Raw genomic sequence first — 8,077 nt, 5'->3', positions numbered from 1 at the left:
AAGGACCCAACTGCACAGCACTCTTTAAGACTGAGGGAAGCTCAGAAGAGTGAGGTGGTAAACAGGAATTTTAATGTCAGTCTCATTTTTGGTACAGCCTGTTCTTTGCATTCACCTGGTTATCATATCAGAAGGGCGATCTGAGCTCTGAGATTGATGTTCAGCAGCAGCATTACCACAATACTCCAGAAAGATGTTGCGCGAGCATACCAGTTAAATCCTATCACAGTTTAAAAACTAATAAATCATACCTGCACTAACTTTACATACGAGTAATTACTTTTTTGCCTTTCACATCCGCTGCCTCCAGCTGCCTGTGGCACCAGCCCCGGGATGCCAGGAGGCAGCATTCCTCTTTCTCGAGCTGCGTGCCTGTGATCACTTCTTCCTTCTGCCAGAGAGATACTTGCATTTTTCCCTTTTAATTTTAATAGCCCTTTCTTTTCCTTCTTCTGCACATGACGTATCTTATCCATGGGTTGTGCTCATCCTTAGCTCAGGTTCCATCAGTTTGGAAGATGATATAAAGGATGATTTAACTCCTCAAACCAACACCTGTATGGATCTCACTGCCTATGTGGGGAGGAGCACGGAGGGGGCAGAAGGAAAAAATCCTTACATAAATCTCCTATTCACTGTCCTATTAAACATTTAGTTTGATTCCTTAAACTTCAAGGACATAAGAGATATTCCAACCACCAGTAACAGTCATTGCTACTTTCATCCTAAATATTTGCCCCTCAGCCCGTTCAACACGTGTCGGTGTTCCCACCTCAGCAGTCAGTCCAGCAGTCACTACAGCTCCCCAAAAGATTGTCACAGCTTCACAAAAGCGTTGGAAGGCTGAGCAGAACGGCTTTTCAGAGTGCAGGATTAAGTGGGGATAACAGTAATGATTTCAGTCTCTCTGTTCTGGGCTAATACAGATGACAAAACGTTCAGTCACACCTGTTTTTATACCAAGCATAGCTGCCACAGTAATACCCAAATAATAAAAAAAAAAATATTCTGCAAATGGTTTTGGCAATGCGTGGCAACTGCTCCAAGTCAGCAGCCTTTAGTACCAGTCCAGTACCACACACCAGAGACGTTAGGTCCCGAATTAGACTCATCTTGCCATTACTACTGTATCGCATGCATACGCCCGCGGTGTCTCATTGCCACACGCCCACGTGCCGCACAGGATGAGCGGTCTTGTCTGGAGTATCCTGTACCACCTTTTTAAAGGCTTATGGTATACAAAGCCGCCTATCGTTCTCAACTGTAGTTTTCTTCCAGCTGTCAGTTATTTTAAGTTATCTTTGACAGCATCAGTAAGAAATCACCTGATTTTTCTCCCAGGGTAAAGTAGGGTGGGTTTGGGGGCAAAATATATGCACAGTACTGACCAAAATAATAATGCCTTAAACTTCACCTTTCTCTACAGATACCCTGGACAAGGCCAAACAAAGAATCGAAACTAAAGATTTTAAACAGAGATTCGTCTAAGGCGGTACAGAAGTCAAACCATATCAACAGCCTGAACTGTTCTTATTTTTTCCCCTCCCCCATCGATACTTTTTCCACTCTGGTTTGGTTATAGCCCAGCGGTTGCCTTGATGAGGTTTGAGTTTGTCATTTTATGAGAAAGATGGACTATGGGCAGCTTCAGGTGCATTTGTTCTTCTGAGAAAGTGCTTGGGACAAGCCAGATGAGACTTGTACCTTCTCTCCAAGCCAGGAAGTGTGAAAGAATAAGCCTGAAACCACAGTGGCCACCTGCCTGCTCAGGTTTCCTTAACCCAGTTCTCTCACTTGTATGTTAATAGGTAAGTGACACTGCTCCCCACTAGACAAAAAGATCCCAAACTCCTTCCTGGGCTACTTTGTGCTCAGATTTTGTCAGTGTTTTGCTGCCGCTGAGGTCAAAAAATTTTATTATCACAGTACCATTTGCCACCCTGTCCCCCAGCCCATTTTGGGAAGTTTTTACTCCTACGTGGTGTCACCATCCGTAAGAGATACCCCCCAGGACTCATCAGGGCACATTACCCCAGCAAGACACTGCTCTTTTTAAAGGATTATTTTCCTTTCCTCATCACTTAAGAGTCAGGAGATTTCTTTCTTGCCTACTGAGATGCAAGCTCTGTCAGAAAATCTCTCCCTCGCTACAATGAAGGGCTTTTTCTTTTCCCACAGGGATTTGTCCGTCAACATTGAAACTACAAGGAACTGCAGTGGATCACAACACAAATTCATGAGACGTGCAGCTCTGGAAAAAGGGCTGAAATAAGGTCAGAAGCAACAGACTAGTTTCTTTCACAAAGTCTGTAGCAGTTTGGTACAAACGAATAGACTTGGCAAAGTTAGAAAAACTACTTTTTTTTTTTTTAAAAAAAGGAAACTTTGGAAAATTCTTACTTATCTTTGCCAGAGGCTCAGAACTTCTTTTTTTCAACAGGCTCCAAAGAGAATTGTTGCTGTTCCGTTGGTTTAATGCCACAGAAGAGATTAGTGTATGGGGGAAGATGAGGATCAGTTATGATGCTATCATGTTATTTTGGAAGCACTAGAAAACCCCAAACCAAGCACGCTACGTGCCACCCACTGGAAAACAAACACGAGGCGAGCGCCTCAGGTGGGCGCCATCCCACCCAGCCCATCACCCAGGTAATCTCTGACCACCCTTACCTACGTGCCATGCAAGCCACCAGCTTCCAGACGTATCGGGTCCACCCATAAGGCCACCAATTCCCGTGGGAACGGTGGCAAAATTTCCTCAGGGTTCCTCCCCAAACCATCCCAACCTGCTGGAGATGCTGGATCTCCTCCCCGCCACCCTATGAAAAAACCTCAGGGGCATTTTTATTTTAATTTATCCCGCTTTACCTGTGTCCCCCTGGCCGCTGCATGCCATCTCCCTTCGCCTCCTTCTCCGACCCACGCGCCTTCCATAAAGAGTTACCAGGGCTGAAGCGAAGGCCCCACTGACACCAAGTATCATGTGTCGGGCTGTTTGCTCGCCTCCCTCCTTGGGCAGGGATGCTAACATCCTCGTTTAATGAATTATCTAACATGCTGTCAGCACTTGAGCCGCGACGTTTAAGCCGACGGCGCCGCTAGATGCGAGATCTGGCAAAAGAGCGAAGCCTGTGTCTGAAGAGCAAGCGATGAGCTCGAACCTTTCTGATTCGAGAATGAAATTCATCACCCCTGAACAAGCTCTTCACCCCCTTCCCGCAGCGTGGCTCCCCCACTAGAGGTCACTGCAAAACCCATTTTAATTTGCAGATCAACGTTTCCACCCATTATCCCTTTTTTCGCCTGCACCAGGCTCTCCCCCGCAAAAATGACTTCTCGGGTTGGACTCCGATTGCCACACGATGCCAGCTCTTTCTCCCCCTCTCCTCAGCTGTCAACGACAACAATAACAAATATTTTTCCTGTTATTGCTTCTTCACATAAACAACCGTTGACGGAATAAAATCCCTCTGTTAGGGGAGCCAATAATCCAGGAGCAGCAGCAAGTGACCTCTCAGTTCTGTTCAACCATCTTCCAGCTGATGCTTTTCAACCCTGCGAAGAGCTCCGCAGTTAAGAAGCTCCACATCCAAGCCCAACCTCCCTGAATAACAAAAGTGTCCTTGTAAAGGGAGCAAGATCATGGTCTACAGAAGAACTCTTCCTGCACCACAAAATCTCTTTGCCTCATCTCACAGGAAGGTTAAGACAATCTTACCTCATGGCTCAGTCATTGAGGAATATGCACAAACAGTCTGGGGACAAAAGCATTCCTGACTTACCCTCCACAAATAAATACTGATTACGAACAAGGACACACAAAACTTAAAATTAAACTCCCCCTCAGTAACGTGTATTTCCGTAGGGAAGTGGAAAGAAATACCCATTTTAAAAACAGTTTCTTTAGAACCAACCGTTTCCCAGCAGAATCGGGTTTTGAGGATGTTTTGCCGACAAGCTCACTTGTGTTAGGATCTCTGTGAAAAAGCTCCCTGTTCTCACTCCCTCCAAAATTCAGAGCCTTGTCTAATGCTGGGCACAGCGACCCTGAAGCACAGTTCGCTGTTTGTTCAGCTCCATTCCCAGCCGGCATCCAAGGAAATCTGCTGCGATACCCATCATTTATGACATTTTTGACTGTCCTGTTGTTACACCCCCGAGATTTAAGCAAACAAAATTCATGCCGCAGGAACATAGCGCAGTGAGCGGACATCTCCAGAGCCACCCAGCCATGAGATTTAAAAGAGGCACGAGAGTCTCAGGCTTGCTCAGGACAGATGAGCTTGGAGCACCACTGCTCATACAGATTCTTTTAGAAACATCAGGGCTCTGTTTTGGAAATACTCATTTACTGCAAGAGGCAGCGCTCCTTGACCCAGCCCTGCACCCCTCGTGCGCAACAGGAATTTGCTCATTAAGAGCCCTGACGACTGGACGGCAGCGCCGCGAGGATTACGACAAGGAAAACTCTTGGGGACTCTGCTCCACCTAAAGCTCTCAAGAGAAGTTGGCCAAAAGGGCAGTGACAGTGCTCGACCGTAAAACGCGGTCGAGAAAGATGTCCTGGGAGAGCCTGCTTGGCAAGGTCACCAGGAGAGCACGGACAGGTCCCAGCAGTCACGTCTCTTCACTCAACGCTGGCAGCGACCTCAAGGTCAAGATTACGGCGTGCTGCAGGCTGCTGGAAGGGGGCTACGGGCTGCACGGTGGAGGAGCCAGGACCCCATCCCTTCATCCACAAAGAGAATTCAGACCGTTGAAGGGCCGCACATGCTTGGCAACAAGACTTGGAGCAATACGTCGCTGCCCAAGCGAGCCCAGGGTGACAGGGAAAGACTTGCCTCCTACACTGGAAACTTCGGTGTGGCTTGTAAGGATTAATCTATTCAGGGTAATTTTCAGATACATGAGAACCGCACGTAAAACAGATTAAAGCAGAGCAGATCTCCACCACGTTACGGTCGTCCCCTTGGAGCAAAGCTGACAAACAGATGAGATGATTTTCAGATATTTCAGCGTGACTGGCCCCTGTACCTCTGAAAAATTCTTTCGCGTTTGGAATGAAACTAAAATGCTGTGCTTGGAAACGCAGCGACAGCACCGTGGAAAAGCAAAGTCTTGGGTCCGCAACGAGGAGCCTGGATTGCCTGGCACTACTGTACTCGCTTTGAGGCAAGGGAATTCATAAATACAATTATGCTGTGGAAAAATTTACACATTGTAACCTAATTTCTTTTCAAAAGAATACAGAATAAGAGGGTTTTAAGGTTAATCAACAGCCTAGGGAAACGCCAACAGTTCTTAAGGCCTCTTGTCTGTCTCCAGGGCATAGTCTGCTATAGACTTGTTAAAGGGTGACTGTCTGTCTTGCTCAATAGAGGAGAGGTCGAGGTGAACCACTTCACTTTCATAAATCAAAAGAAAGAAAAAAAAAAGTGAGAAAATCTCCGGAGTTCAAACATTTCTTTAAACCCCAAACTTTAAATACTAAATGGGCTTCATGGCTGCCATTTTGAAAAACATTAGTTTGCCAAAGGGCCCTTTTGATTTCTATTTGAAATGCGAGCGCTCACAGATAATCCATTGAGAATCGAGCCCCCACAAAAGGCTTCCTGAAACAATCGCGGCGCTGCTGAAGGACAACATTTTTGTGCCCAAAATAAAACATTTTAATGCGCTACAATCCATTACACATATATTCCTCCATTTCCTTTCAGTAATTATTCATTAGAAAACATTTAACGTCACTGCAGATTTCACACTGGGCAGTCTGCACACAAAGGAGAAGAGTTGGCCCATTTATAAGGGGCTGAGGCCGCCTTTTCTCATCCGAGAAACTCCAAGGCGGTGGGGGCTGCCGGACACAACGGGCTGGCTAAATTGTGCGGTTAACGGTCAAAGCCCCCCTGCCTACTTTGACACTCATTTAAAGATGACGGGGAACAATAGAGATTTGTTCTTAGCAACTCTTTCTTGTTACGCGGGCTCTACATCGGCTGTGCCGGGCGGCTCCAGGCATAAAACCGGTGCTGATGTTCGGTTCCACCTGCCAGCGCTTGCCCCGTTCGCTCTTCTCTTCCCACCTCTCCCCACTTTAACGCAACGAGACAGGTAGAGAATATCATTAAAAGGAGTCCCATTCAGCGCGTCAGCTTTAATAAAACAATCGCCCGTCAGGTTAATGTGAGCGGCTCAGGGTTTGGGTTTGTGCCAGCAAACGTGCCCTTCTGGGCCAGGTTAGGAAAAACCAGCCCCAAAATCCTCCAGGATTCCAGTTTGTACCAGGTTACAGCGCTGTCGGCAGGCACCTAAAAGCATGAAACACCATCACCTTTGAATTGACAAAGCCATACGACTGCTAGGAAAGATCTTTTTCCTTTAGCAGCTCGTTTTGCACCAGCAGAGGTGCTGCCTGAAGCCCCGCTTTGGCCCCCATGCCCCTTGCTCATCGAGCCAGCAGTGATTGCACCTCACTTGGGAAACTTAAGACCATAAAAAACCCAGCCACAAATCCCGTTAGGCCAGAACACAGACACTCAAGTGCTCTCTCTCTCTGTCTTTGCTTTTTAGATAGAAATGCCAATTTTTCCTTCAGCAATGACACGCCGAGATTTATTGTGGCTGCTGGAGCAGCTCCTTAACGAATCTTGAATCTTTATTAATTGCAGAACAGGGCGTCTTATTAGAAAGCACACATTGCTGATGAGCTCCATAAGAACGTATTCCCCAGCTAACAGAGCACAGGATTTCCAGCTGGAAAGTTAACATTAGGAGTTAAAGCATCTTGAAATAAGGGAGGGCAGATTTATCCAACTTCTAGGGAAGAGAAGAAAAGTCCTCGAGTACCTGACAGTCCACACGTTACAGGGAATTACAGTAAATTCTTGTTAAAGTCTTGCAGAAAGACACACCTTGCCAAGATGCTTTCTGTGCTAGCGAGAGCACAGCTCAGACCTCGGTTTTGTTGCAGCAACTACAGAGAACACCCAGCAGGACAGGGCCACCTCTGGAAAAATTTAAAAAAAAAATTTTAAAAGTACAAACAAACAACCAAGCTACAGGGAAGATGTAACAGGTATAGAAATCCAACCTCTCACAGTTCAAACACTCTGGTCTTCACAATCACAACTCTTCACTCTTAGGCTAGAATTCCAGACAGAAAAAGAAAAAATAAAACGAAACAAAACCCAACTAAAACCTCATGACCCCCCAGCACCAAGTTTCACTGAAACACAAGTGAGCATGTCATTGTGGTGTTTACATGTGAGATGAGAGAGGAAAATTGCACCCAAATACACACTTCTGGAAGCAGCAAGGCCACAGACAAAATAAGTGTTGGTATCACAACTCCCCTGGAAGTGTTCCAGCACAAACCCTGATGATAAAATCCTCAGGAGGCAAAGAGGAGCCGGCCTGGGTAATCACTCCTCTCAAGGGAGGTGACAAGTCAGTGTCAAAACTGAAAGCAGACAAGATGAGCGACGCCTGGGACAACAAATTGCTCTCCAAAACAAGATGACAAGTTCCCACAGCAAAAGCCAGTCCTTATCTCTGCACAAGAGCTCTCTCTCCACCCCCCAAAAAAAATATTTTTAAAAAAAATAAAAATCAGGGACTGCTTTGATAAGGGCTACAAACCAGTAACTTGCAGAAGCTGCAATGCCAGATCTAATTCACATGAATTACTGCGAAGGTCACCCAAAAGCTCACATAATTTAGAACACGCGCTTGCTCTGGGCCTGGTTTGTCAGGCTTGAAGTAGCATCAGATGCCAGGGCTGCAGTTTTGCACGCACGTGGGAGGAACTGGGAGGGTGCATCTGAAGAGGCTGCAAGCACGGGCTCATTTCCTAGCGGCAAATTTACTGGCAAGTGCAGCACTTCAGCAGCGCCAGCCCCAACAGAGCGGGGAACGTCCTTGGGTATCAACAGCAAACCCCCTTCAAATCGATCCGCCAGATATCTTTATCAGCCCTGCTTTGTTTTGGTTTGCCTGGATCCCCCCTCGCACACAAAGCCCTTCACTGACAAGCATTACAATTCAGAAGTCAAGCAAGAAGATGCTATCGATAGGTCAC

Source organism: Apaloderma vittatum, unplaced genomic scaffold, assembly GCF_000703405.1.
Source record: "Apaloderma vittatum isolate BGI_N311 unplaced genomic scaffold, ASM70340v1 scaffold23721, whole genome shotgun sequence".
NCBI lineage: Eukaryota > Metazoa > Chordata > Aves > Trogoniformes > Trogonidae > Apaloderma > Apaloderma vittatum.
Note: the sequence above shows the minus strand (reverse complement) of the source record.